This window comes from Centrocercus urophasianus, unplaced genomic scaffold (assembly GCF_019232065.1).
Source record: "Centrocercus urophasianus isolate 14NV4802_14NV808 unplaced genomic scaffold, USGS_Curo_1.0 seq_28, whole genome shotgun sequence".
Taxonomy (NCBI): Eukaryota; Metazoa; Chordata; class Aves; order Galliformes; family Phasianidae; genus Centrocercus; species Centrocercus urophasianus.
In genome coordinates, this window is record NW_024884844.1 from 4,063,653 (window position 1) to 4,077,288 (window position 13,636).

The 13,636-nt window shown below is 44.7% G+C and overlaps 1 protein-coding gene across 1 annotated transcript in view; it reads left to right on the forward strand.

Moving 5' to 3' along the window:
- Nucleotides 1–8,353: 8,353 nt before the first annotated feature.
- The window catches only part of SLC15A2 (solute carrier family 15 member 2), a 66,688-nt gene continuing 61,405 nt past the window's right edge, over nt 8,354–13,636 (forward strand). The window contains exon 1 of the mRNA XM_042827039.1: nt 8,354–8,421. The gene's annotated coding sequence lies outside the window, so the exon portion shown is untranslated. The remainder of the gene's footprint in view (nt 8,422–13,636) is intronic.

Below are 13,636 nucleotides of genomic sequence, written 5' to 3' on the forward strand. Positions count from 1 at the left end.
CTGATTCCTTATTATTCAGTGATGCTTGACAGAAGCAGTAGTGTTTCCCTGTATGCTGGGCTCATGCCTCCTGAAGAGTTCTCACCTTTTTTAAGAGCAAGCAGATAGACCTGGTCTATACAGTCACAGTGATTTGGTGAAGCTGCTGGCTTGGTGGGATCTGTTCCAGAATCCTGGCATTCTCTGTCATGCTCAAACCTCCTTCCATTCATCCTGTCAATGAACAGCTACCATTGCCTCACACCCTCCTGGAGGCTGGCCATTTATCCAGCTTTTATGGTGAGTAAATAATATTCTCAGTTATATGTCTGGAAATAAGGTTCTGTACAAATTCCTCGGGCAATCAATATACACAGTCGTTTTATGTTAGAAATAGCTTCTTCCAAATGGCCATATATATCTTTATTATACTGTAAATTCACACACTGTCACTGGAAGCCACATATGCCTTATTACCCAGCCTTGGTTGCAGAGCAAACCCCTTATCCTCTTCTCTTTCCAAGCCCCTTTTTCTCTCCTGTCCGCTTGGCTGAAAGCTTAGGACTTAACTTACCTCTCCAAAGCTCTGCAAAATCTTCTTCCTCCTTCATTTTTTTTCTTCACTAGAAGATCCCATTTTGCAACCCTCTCTTCCCATAACAAAAGCAAAAAGGAGGCTTCAGATGCTCATGCCCTATAGTCTTACTACTTTAGGTGTGTTTTCTCTGACAAAAGTTATTTATATGGTAAAAACATTGAGAGCTCTCAGCCATCACTGAGCTCCGTTCCTTTGGCCACTGCACAGGATGGTTTTAGCATCAAAGTGCCATCAGTTTTATCAGAGGTGACCTGCATCTTCTGATTAAGGTCCCAGCCAGAAGAACCAGCTCCAGCCCCAAAGGACAAGGTGCACATTGCTGTGAGCATCACCTTCATGTGCCAGGCAAGGGCCTGAAACCCACTTGTAGCCCCCAAGGGTCAGCATTGTTAGTACAAGGAGCAGAGCTCCATCCAAACTCCCAGAGGACCCTGCAAAATGAAGCCATAACCTGAGCAATGGGCATGTCCTCCGCTGGTGCACAGCACTACAACCCGATTGATTTGATGGCTTTTCACTGAGTATGTCACCAAAAGTTCCTTCAAAGGAGTTTTGAGAGAAATGTTTCCTCTCCTATTAGCTTGCCTGTGGTTATACATCTGCAGTGTGCTATCAGCATGGAGCTTGTTCACAATAAAAAGAGAGGAGAGAGACTGCTGTTCATCTTATTGACTGCTTATTCACTTCTTTAAAAGTAATTAGGAGTTTAATCAGAGTTTCTATGGATTTTTTGGGGAATCTGTAATTAAAATCTACACAGTCCCCTTGTATTATATACTTAACTTTCTCCCAGAGCTGTTCAAATATTCTCACTTCCCTTAATGGAAACTGTCAAGTGCCCACCATAAAAACGAATAGCTAAGGAAAGGGCCGTCAGCTCCTACATCTTCTTGTTGGGGAGGTCCGATGGGCACTAGCAGCCTGAGCTTCAGGTTAACAGACCTGGTTGACTCCAAGCTGCTTTTTTCTGATGAATAGAGATGTTTCTTTTCATCAGCATTAGGAGTGTGGTGTATGGAGGGGGGGGGAAGGGAAAAGGAAGAAAAAAAAAGCCATTTCTCTGTGTAGGGATTGAGCCAGTCTCTTGATAAGCTTTCAATTACTAGCAGATTAAAATTAGGTTTATCTTCTCCTGAAAATGGCAATGACGTTAATATAATAATACAATTTAATAACTTAATAGCCTGGTGGGAAGTGACTCATCTATGCTGGAAAGATCAGAGTTTGGCTTCCTACTTCTGGGCAGGTTGGGCCTGCCTGCCCCTTGCTGTATGGGCTTGCTGTCAGGCAGGCAGTCACAGCCTTGTGGCTTCAGCTCCTGACAGGGGAGATGGTGATGGGCTCTGATTCACCTGACACACAAATGTCCTGATAATCTGTGTGTTGGGAAGACAGCCAGGGTTAACCTTGAGTTCTTGGCCCAGTCCAGCAGCCAGAGACCAGTGGTATCCAGTCATCCTGAGGGATGGTGACAGTCTAAGGCAAAGGCAGAGGTGTAGCTGAGTCCATGTGGGATCCCATGCTCAGAGCAACTGGTGCCAATGAGCAGCCAAATGTCTCCTCTGCTTGCTGACATGCAGCATAACACACAGGCACAGCTCTGGGATGTGACTCTGTTTGGGTCATCTTGGGATCTGGCAGGGCCAAAGCTTTCAGGGGTATCAGGACTGTTGGTTGGGATGTGTAACTTAAAGCTTTGCGCTCCCGAGCCAGAACAACAAATCCACTGCACACCCATTCCACCTTGGTTCTGGAGTGCTTCCCCCTGCCTTACTGTGCCCTTTCGTTTTCCCCAGTTCTGATCCTACCTGGTCCATCTGGGGCATTTCTTTGCAACTCCTCTTGCATGGTGCACAGAGATTCCACTATTCTAGGTACTGCACGTGCATGCGACCCCTATCTCTGAGCAGTTAGGTGTCAGTAGGAAGTCTGGCCAGAGGAATAAAGGATCTGTGTGTAGAACCAACAACTGAGGCTCAGCAGACTCACAGAATTGTAGAATCATAGAATGGCTGGGGCTGGAAGAGACCTCAAGATCATCCAGTTCCAACTCCCCCCTGTCACGGGCAGGGATGCCAGCCACTAAATCAGGCACCAAGTCAGGCTGCCCATCCAACCTGGCCTTGAACACCTCCAGGGACGGAGCACCCACAGCTTGTCTGGGCAGAGTCCTTCAGTGCCTGGAGCTCACTGCTTATCCCGTCCCAGAGCTGCACTGGGGAAAGGACAAGTTTTGAGGTGTAACTGCAGTATGTAGGCATTTCTAGGAAAAGACTGAGGAATCAAACACCCATGTTGTTTGTCCCCTACTACTCAGTCCAGCAGCAAATGCATTAAAGATCTATGAAATCTGGTGGTCTCAGTGAGAGTTTATCTTCTCCGCTCATGTAAAGGAAATAGATTTCTTCTGCCACCAAAAAGTGTTAGTGAAAGCTGCCTTGTGCAGTGTGTGCTGCCTTGAGCTCAGGTGTTCACCCTTGCAATTAACCCAAGCTGTCACCCCCAGCAGCCTGATCGAACTGGTGTCAGGGGAGGCTGCTGCTCGTGCAGCTGGTGCCTGGATGGGGCTGGGAGACTTCTGACACACCCTTTGGTGTCAGGGACAAAGCTGGTAAATCTTCTGCAATCCCAACAAAGAGCATTTTTCTGTTCTTCCTGAAGAGCGACTACATCAATTTATTTATGTCTGGGACAAACTCAGTCAGAAATACTTTCAATTCTTTTTAATAAACTCCTGCTTGAGATCAAAGCAGTCCAGTTTATATTCCTAAGGTGCTTTGAAAGTAGGATGCATGTCTGGTTTCCAGCTGCTGGAATCTGTAATCACACAGCATATTTGGGCCTGCTCCTGCAGTGAGCTCTAAGTTCATTGCTTACAAAGCTATCAGGTTTTGTATTAAAACCCGGTGAGGGCTATCAGCCTCTCAAGGGCTTCCTTGCCAGAGCAAAGCCTTTGTAGGCATTTCTTCTGTTAAGGGCCCAAGAGCTGGAATTATCCTTGATGCTTACCAGCTACTTGATATCACTGCATTGCTGGCTGATCTGCCTGAAGAGTTTTACTCTTAAGATCAATCCATTGATCAACGCTGCAGGCTGTAACTGTTGTGAGAGAAAGGTGTTTGTCTTCGTGCCCTGCACAGTGTTTTGTGGAGGAGGATATAAAACGCATCTCCTCCCTTGGCATGATGGCTGTCCTCTTGGTCTAGCCTGTGAGTATTGAGTTTTACACATAAGAAGTAACTGGATTAAACAGATTGTCTTCCCAGACAGCACACTCAAGGCCTCTAAATAATGAAGTGTAATGACAGTAATTTTCAGATGATAATTTCTGAATGAGTTACTGTGCTTTTGTGTGCTGGCCACTCTATTGCATGCTGGAGACTTCCTGTGCTTCTGCAGTGGCTTAAAGCTCAAAACAAAACTTAAAACAATGAATTAAATCAGTTTTCCAATAAGAGAAACACTTACCTGTTCCCAAACACAAAACCTTTCAGAGTAGCATTTACAAAAAGTATTTACTTTGACCTATAATGTGGGCCTAGCCCTTTAACTTGGGTTGAGTGATTGACTGCAGGACCAGTGTGCTCAATCAAGGGCAGGTGCACAAGTCTGGTGGTTAAAAAAAAAAAAAAAAAAAAAAAAAGTGAAAAACAACAAGAAGCAACTGAAGTAACAAGGAAAGAACAGCCTGGACAAAACCAATGAGATTTCTTGCCCTTGGCATTATGGGCCGTGTTATTTCCATCTATGAAATAGAGTTTGTAGGATTTCTAAGGTCTAAAAAGTCTAGCTTTAATTCAACAGTGCCTCTAATGTACTGTGAATTCTTCTAGCTGACAGTGATGGCACAGCAACGATATGGCAAAGACTGTTAACTCAGCCCCTTCTGGTTTTCCTTCCCCATCTACTGGAGGGGCTGCCTGTGTCACATGGGTGAGATGGCTTGTGACTGGCATTCGAAGCTGAACTTTGCAGTCTCTGTAGCAGTTTGAACAGCCCTTATTTTGGAGGAACATGGAGGCAGCAATTTCTCGTTCAGATCCTGCCCTGCCTTTGAAGGTTAAGCTGTGCTCTGCTTTCAGGTGCTCGTGTGCCCCTATCAACCCGCTCTCATCACAGCAGATTGGGTGAGTGCCTGCTTAGCCACATTTCCCTCCAGATAGTCACCTGCATAGATTTGTTAATGCTGTCAGGAGAAAAGAAAAAAACATGGGGTACTTTGGAATGGCAGCCTGATTTTTATTGTTCGACAATACGAGCTGTTTTGTTGAGTTTTGGCCTGTGTTATTCTGGCATGTTTTTGAAGCACTGCTTTTCTAATAGTTTTCCACTGGCTGACACAGGAGGCTACTCATAAAATTATTATAGAGAAATCTGAATGTTGCACTCTACAGAAAAATGAAAAATTAATGTTATGCATAATAAATAGGAACATTTACCCTTTGACAGCAAGAACAAGCTCAGCTGATTGCAGGTATTTCTAAGGATGCTTTTGAGTTTTGCCCTCTTATGTAGTCAGAACTGGACTTCCTGCATGGATGTGTGAGAGTTTCTGGTCTTTGTTCAAAGCAGCCAGGGCCAACATCAGTAACTGTGTTTGTTGTCATTGGGAAAATAGGCAATTTGCCCTTCTGGCAGTGATGAAGGTGTGATTTGTAAATAGAAATATGGGAGCAGTGCTGTGGCTGCAGGTGAAGTGAAGATTTGACAGAGGTGCAGCAGAGCTGGGTTATCTGGTGGGACAGAGGAGGACAGTCCTGTCAAAACTGCTCTGGATGAGATCCTGCAGAAAGCAGCCATGGTTATTGAGGAGAAATTCTACAAATTATGTGGGATTTCAGTGAAAGACCCCAGGCTGCTACTTCTCATTATGGGACACTGTGCCACATAGCTTCATTTGACATATTTCAAGCTTGCAGTGTCTTTAAGCAAAGTATATTTTACTGGTCACGTTGTAGATACTGAGATGTTTGTTCCAGCTTGCTATACTGATCCTGTTTGTTTCTTTTGAACAGATGCCATTGCTTGTGGCATGGTGTTGCTCTTTCAGAAGATGTCCATTCACATGGCATACTTTTGCAGGTTTCAGTTCTCAGGAGGCTTTTCTCTGCTCTGGTCTCACATCTGAGGTATTTTTTTCATTCATTTGCACTTGATTTGCAAACTCAGACACTGGAGGAGCATTTGGGAGTGCATCTCTTGCCCTGTTTTTCCTCTTCCTTGGACACCTGCCTTGGCCACGGTTGAAGGCAGGCTCCTGACTGAGGTGGGTGCTTAATGTATCCTATGAATGCTGCTCTTCTTCAGTCTCTCTTGTTTTTTATTCCCCCTACCCTAATGCTGAGAAGTTGCTTGAGAACATACCTAAGCCTCTTCCCTGACTTCAGCCTGGCATCAGCTACAGGCTGGAGATCGTGGGGGCAATGAATAGTTCAGCTACCAGTCTCTGGCTGCCAGGTTACACAGTAACTCCGCAGAATAAGCCTCCCTTTCTTAAATACGGAGCTCTCATGGTAACTGGGGATGTAGTGGATCAGCCCTGGCAGCACTTAGTACCCTGGTGCCTGCAGCTCCCTACTGCCCTGGGCCTGGCTGCCTCACAGTCAGGATATGGAGTTTTGTCTGTGTTCAAGCCTGTTCCTCACTAATGTATCCCAGGAATCTCTCAGCTGTTTCTTCTGCCTTTTCACAACACTATGCAGTCTTTTTTTGCCCAATTTGAAGGTCTTAAAATTTATATATTTTTAAACAAGTCGCTCTCTGCACTGAACTCTGGAGAGCAGCAACTGAAGGCTGTGTGCATGAAGCTGGGACGGGAAGCTGGAAAAAGAAGATCCACCAGGACCCTTCCTTTCTCTCCCTGACCCTAGTGAGGACCTGCTTGGATCCCATGCTTTGTTTTGAGTCTGTCACCTCAGTGATCAGGGAGCTGTTGGAACAGGCTGAGAACAGGCTGTGCTGGTGCCAGTGGCACAACACAAAAAAGCATTCACAAATAATGAAGCTCTGAAACACCCTGAGCAGCTTGAATTGGGGTCACTTGTGCTGTGGAAAGAAGTGGGCCGGACTGGGGGAGCAGGGAAGTGGCCTTCCCCTTGCCTGTCTGGTAGAAGCAGCCTCCAAGGCAATGGGAGGCTGTCTTGCTCCTGCTGAACATCTCTGGAAAAAGTGGGCTGTAACAGAGGTCCTTAACTCTGCTGCAGATCAGAGTCTGGTCACAGTGGTCTTCTTCAGGTCTCTTGTGGGAACTCAGAAAAGCATCCTCCCAGGCACAGAGCATGGCTTTTTGTGGCTGCTCTGAGCAGCCTTGGACAAGTTGTCATCTTGCTCTGTGTCTCAGTTTCCCCTTTTTTGTAACAGGATAATGACACTAGCCTAACAAGGGGAAGAAGGGAGGTGAGGAAGGGTGTTTTCATCATTATTATCCTGCCTGACAGGCTTCTGCTTCCAGAGAATGGAAGGAGGTTGGTTTTGAGACTAAGGTGGAAGGATCCTTTACCATTAAATTCTGCTCTGGCTGTGTGATGACACCTCTTCATCCTGTTTCTTTACAACAGGAAGGCAGAACTGACCAGGTCCAAGAGCTTGCTGAAACTTAGCTCTGTACCAGCCATTCTGTGGTCTCCTTTTTACAGTGCCATGCCTCTGACTAAAGGAATCTCGTCAAGTCAAGTCATAAAGACCCATCACAGCAAGGTATGTAAAACATCAGCTTTTCCACTGGTAATGCCTTCTTCATGACTCAGCTTTGAGGGAAGAAGGTAGGATTTTTAGGGCTGCACTTAGTGGGAGCAAGGCCTTCTTCTGCCTAGCAGATATTTAATAGCAGCTGAGCTGCTAAAGGGCTCTGCCAGCATAGTATTTCTACAGCACATTACCTGGGTTTGAGCTGCCAGCACTGCCTGCTTTGAAGACGAGAGCTGCAGCCCCACGGACATGTGGGATGTAGGGATGCTGTTTTTCATACTGGAATGGTTAATGAGTGTGCAGATACCACCTGGACATATGTTCAGGGTTATTCCAAGTGTAGACACCTAATGCTGTCTGCTTAAGCCCTGGGGCTGCTTTGCATTGGATGAAAGAAGAGAGCAGGAATCCATATGCTATTTCATTGGCCAAAGTGGAGAGAACAAATTGAAGTGTCTATTTTAGCACAGTGAGACAGCTGGGCTCTTCTCAAGGCAGCTCCTGAGAAGTCTCCATGCATGATGAAGGGAACAGCATCTGGCTTAGCTGTAGCTGGTAGGGCAGAAATGGCTAGACTGGCTGATGTTAAGAAAGTCTTCAGATGATTGTTTCACAAAGACCAGCAGGAAGATGTGAGCTATAACCTCCCTTCCCACTAGGAAGTCTAAGTGACCAGAGAATCCCAACAGATTTCTACATGAGGAGAGAAAATGGAAATGTGGGAGTGTATGCAGGTTTTTGGATGTTCCTGGGCAATTTCTGTGTGGTCCAGAACTAAAAACAAACAAACAAAAAAACAACACAAAAAAAAACAAAACAAAACAAAACAAAAAACCCCACTCTGATCAGAGGCTTTAGTTTTCCAGGCAGAATCTATATACTTGTCTCTTGAAATGGTCTTATGGATGCAGAGTCAATAAAGATTGCCAGTGACTGTTCTTTCCCTTTCTAGGTGAAAACTTGGCCCAAAGATTAAGTGCTTTGCTGGCCTTCAGAAAATGTGAAGCAGAGACAGAAGATGAACTCAAGTCACCTGGCATCCTGTTAGATCTTCTCTTATGCAAGCTGCCAGCCTGCTTTGTGGGAAACTCAGCAAGAAACATGGGTAATGAACCTGCCCAAGTGCATGGAAGAATGGCTCTGCTGCTAAACAGCAAGTAATTCTTTAGATTTAAGAAATAACATAACTTGTAAGGAGGAAGTTTACAAAATATGTCATCTGAAGATACTGCCATGTTTAATGCATTTGGTGCCAATGATTTGCTTTCCCTTGCTATGCTGTTTACTGAGCAGCTGGTGCAGAGCTGTTGAGCTTGCTATTGAAGATGAAAGGCTGGTTGTTTTTCAAAGCCCTTTGTGTTTTTTTACTCCTAACTGGAGCTGTCAGTGCAGATGCTTTTTATTTCCTTTATAACTGGAGGTCTGAAGTCCCTTCTCTAAAGATTTCCTCAATTCAAAGGAAGATTTCTTTTCCTCTAAGTCCCCAAAGAGTTGGAGTGTCTTTGCTCTTTTGTTTGGGCTGAAGACTCCACAGGCAATGGCAGCGCCATCGAAGGCATGCTGAAAACCTTTAACCTCCGGACAGCCCGTGTCCCATCTGAAGCTCCTTTGATGGGGGCTTAAGGAATTCAGTTTGTCCTGATTGTTTCTGTGGCCTGGGAATGAGAACACTTTTCTTGAACTATAGATGCAGTGAAAATTTTCTGGTGATTATTGTGTTTTCAGTAGTAGATAAAAGATGCTGTTTCCTCCCCTAAAATATTGTCAGAGGAGAAGAGTTAGATGCTGTACAAGCCTCCACAAAGAGACGCTTACTGAAGTTGTTTAAAAGCCAAGTAATCAAGCTATAAGAGGTCAAGTAATTTATCTAAGATTGCGGAAGGATGATGTGACGTAGCTGAGAACTGAAAACAAGGTCTTGCTTTGATACCTTAACAACTTAATTTGCCTGTTATGGTGCCGTCTCTTACACACTGAAATTGGCTGAATTACAGGATTTTCTTTCTTTCAGGTAGTCTGTCAGTTGGTGTTTCTGTTACTTTGGTGGAGGAGCTATCTTAGAAATCGGTACGATTAGTCATTTTCCCTCGCCCAAAAAAATTCCAGCCAATGGATTTCTCTCAGAGTGGCAATCTAAAGAGCAATGCCTACACATGGTTTTCCCTCAGCCTGCTCCAGCAGGGCTATCTGTCAGTTAGAGTGATGTTCCTCAATAGGTACGTAGCCCAATTGGCAGGCAGTCTAAGCAAATCTGGTAACAAAGCCATACCAAAAAGTACTGGATCCTGAGTGTTCTCCAAAGCTCTCCTATCAGTGCATTCAAGACTTCTGACTGATGACATGCTCTTCAGATAAATGTACTTTTCATCTGTAAATGTGTTTTCTGTAAATGATTCATAAAAGTGACTTCTATTGGTGTTTCCCAGGTTGCACTGTAGTCCTGCTGCTGACACCCCCCTTGCAGACCGCATCATGGTATAACTGGTGAGGAGCTGCAGCTGAGCTGCTTTTGACTTGGGTGATAAAATTCACCCAACTACTGTCGCCTCAGCTGAGTCAGAGAGTAGCAGTCCTACAGTCACGGTGTTCACTGTTGACTAGAGAGGGTTTGCTCTCCTCCCTGAGCAAAGGGTGAATTGATTCTGAATGTGCTGAAACTAGTGCAGGAACGCCTCTGGATATATTTCCAGTTTAATATTTCCCATTTATCAGAAAGGATCACTGAGAGATCCAAGCAGGTATCTGCTCGTTAGTGTAAGATGTTTCCTTCCTGCTTTATTTCGGGGGGTAGTGTTTACATAGCAAACCACATGCAAAATGCACAGAAGCTTCTTCCTCCTGTGCATCCACACACGAGCTACTGCTTTGCTGGTAGTGATTACAGAGATGAAGTGAGAAATACCTAAGCATGAGGCAAGCAACACAGCTACCAAAGAAAACTTGTGACCTGCATCTTGCATATCAGATCTTGAGAGAATTGTGTAAAGAGGAATTAAAATGGACGTGGCTACCATTGAAGGTGACTGCGTCTTAGCAGGGAGTGTAGTTCTCCCTCTCCTTATTTGGCCAAAATGCACTGTATTGTTATAAAAATCAATCACTAAGCCTGAAAAACTAGCATTAGTTAGATCAGAAGTCTGTACAGAGCTGGAAAATTAATGAGTCTTTTATGTATTAGAGCAGTACCCTTGCTTTGCATTCTCAAACATTTTGCTTTCCCTTCATGATTCTGTTACCAACTTTGCTGATTTCTACTTTAAAAAGATTTTGTTGATTTTTATTTTGTAAATTTTAACCTCTTCAAAAAAGATCCCAGGTACACTAAATATGTCACCTCCTCCTGCAGAACCTGTTTGGCTTGATAATTAATAGATTGATCACTGCTGGCAATAGGCACACTAGTCAAAATTGTACATAACTGTTCTCTATAGTAATGCAATAAAAGTGAGTCTGCTTTTACAGTGGCAATTTTAGTAGCAATCTAAATCAACACCCTGTTGATGATAAGACAGATCTTTCTTCAAACAGAAAAGCAGTACAAGTGAGGTTGTTAGTATTATGAGCACATCATTGTCTTTACTTTCTGCAATCAGCTTTTATTCATGCTTTTACAATAGGTGTAAATTTTTATATCTCCTTAGGCAAGCAGAAGAGTGAACTGAACTTTTAGAAAATTACTTAAAATGGGCAATGGTGATAAGAAATAGTCTAGCCCACACAGTGTGGAAAAGGTTAATGGATTGGAGTGCTGGGTTCTGCAAATAGGCTGCCCTGCTACCCTGAGGCTGGGCAACTAAAAAGGAAAGGCTTGACTAGGGAGGTGTTTGAAGTGTGGAGGAGTGTTTTCTGGATGGGTGTGTTGTGGAATTTGGGAGGGTAGAGAGAGAATTTCTGTGGCATGAGGCACTGCTGCAAGGTAAATGGTGTCTGAAAGAGGACTCACCTTGCATCAGGGTGGAGGACTTGCTCCTGTGACAGACCTGCCCTCCACAGCTGTGCCTTACCCTCATCCCTCTCTCTCAGGCTGAGCCATGACCAGGTGTAGAAGTGAGAAAGAACAGGGAAGTGCCCTTTATGTAATACGGTGGCAGAAATACGAGTAACTGGTAAGCTCAGTTTGATGCCCTCAAGCTGTAACTAAAGCCTAGAGCAGCCAGTTTTATTTTTCATTTCTCTTGACAGCACTGCTGTAAAAAGTTGAAAGTATTCACTGTGATCTTGCTGTGCTCTAGTTTAAAGAGCACATGTGGCACAGAAAAGTTTGTTGCTCCAAATGATGCTGTTCACAAGCTGCACTGACTCAGATGAGGAACACGATAGCAGCTCACACTTAAATAGCTTTCAAAGTCAGAGTTTCTATTCTTCCTGCTTTCTAGGTCTGACCAAAGAAGCCTGGGTCAGTCACAGGATGCTCTGCATGCATCTGTCTGGAGACAAGAGTTCTACGCTCACAGTTCATCCTGGGATTTCCACATTACTTATGTCAGGAGTGCAATTCCTGTTGGCTCCCAGGAGAATCTGTTCAGCAGAACATCCAGACATGTTAATTATTATTCTTTCTGCTCATTTCATGGCTGAACAGTCCCTTGCCATCCTCTTGCAGAACAAGACCACCCATAAACCAGTTTCAATGATACGTGCAATGCATCAGTCCCACCTGACAGCTGTGCTGTGTGCATGGCTGCATGCAGGAGCTGAGTTCCTGGGGTGGACCCGTCTTGAATAGGAGTTGCTGCCCTGTCTTTCAAACCACCTTCCCATCTGACTGCTCTTTTGTAAACTCTTATGAAAGTTGTTTGCAATTTTCAAGCAAGAGAAGGGAAATGGTGCAGTATGACTGGAAGCATTACACTATATTATTCCAACTTCAATCCTTTTACTTTTTTTTAATGGGTAACAGTATGAGAATAAGTCAGTTTATGTTGACTGGTCCTTGGGCTGGAGGGTCATGTCAGAATATCAAGTGATGGCTATACAGTGACATCTCAGACAATTTATATGTCAAGTCTTGTATGTCAGTCTAGAGAATTCTTTGTTAACACAGCTTGGAGTAGTGTAAATTCAGATCCTAGGCAAAAAACCTCCTTGGCAGCCAATGGGGATGGGCCATGACCTTGAAAAGACCAGGGAAGGGAGGGGCTGTGTATCTACAGCGTTCGGTGTGCTGAAGAACAGAGGCAAAGCCAGCTGTCAGCTGATAGTGTATTTCCATTACAATGGTTCTAGAGAGCATTCTAGGACAAAGAATCTTCAAGGGCATGCAAGAAGCAGAGGTTGCAATGAAGTGAGCTTCTCTTCACAGAATCACAGAATGGCCAGGGTTGCAAGGCATCTCAAGGATCATGAATCTCCAACCCCCTTACCACGTGCAGGGCCACCAACCTCCACATTTGATACCAGACCAGGTTGCCCAGGACCCCATCCAGTCTGGCCTTGAACACCTCTAGGGATGGGGCATCCACAACCCCTCTGGGCAGCCTGTTTCAGCACCTCACCACTCTCTCTGTAAAGAACTTCCCCCTGACATCTAACTAAATCTCCCCTCCCTCAACTTAAAACCGTTTCCCCTCGTCCTGCAGTTATCAACCCTTTCAAAGAGTTGATTCCCCTCCTGTTTGTATGGTATCTATTGTATCATCTATTGTATGCCTTGAAGTCAAAGAGCGTTTATTTCATGAAAATCACAAAGCTAATTGTGACCTTTCATATTCTCTACTTTTCTGAGGCATATGGTTGGCTCTGGCACTGTGTAAGCTGACCCTTTGTCTTAATTTTGGCTTTCCTTTACCTTCCCATTTTTGTCTTGCCTTGGTTTGTTGCATAATATATTTCCTTCCTCCTTATTGCCTGCCAAGATAGGGCATGGGCCAGAAATACAGAGAGGAAGATACCATGTGCATAACCTGCTTTCACAAGCTAAGTGCAGCTGGGCAGTGTGAGCCTGTGGTCCCTAAGCTCTTTCCTTAGCCTGGAAGCAGGCAGGGAGCCTTCTGCCATTGATGACTCTTTTGAACAAGACAGCACTTTGTGACTTGACCTACAGTAAAGTGTTAAGTGATGGGGTCTTGCTGCTGTCCAGCCATCTGTCCAGCCTTTGATGGCAAAGAGGAACTGCTCACTGTGCTAAGCTGTGTTTGGTTATCCTGTGGTTTGGGCAAATCTGCTGTCCTTTTCTGGCTTGCACATCAAGACCAGCTACCTCAGGCAACCACCCAGTGCATCTGCCACAGCTTTCATTGGCATGGACAGAGTCATCTGTTCTGTATGAGTGGGGCTGAACCAGCATCTGGCACATCTTTATATCACTGCAGCCTGTTGTAAAGAGTGAGGGACCAAGCACTCCGACAGCATGACTGTGGGATGGGATTCAGT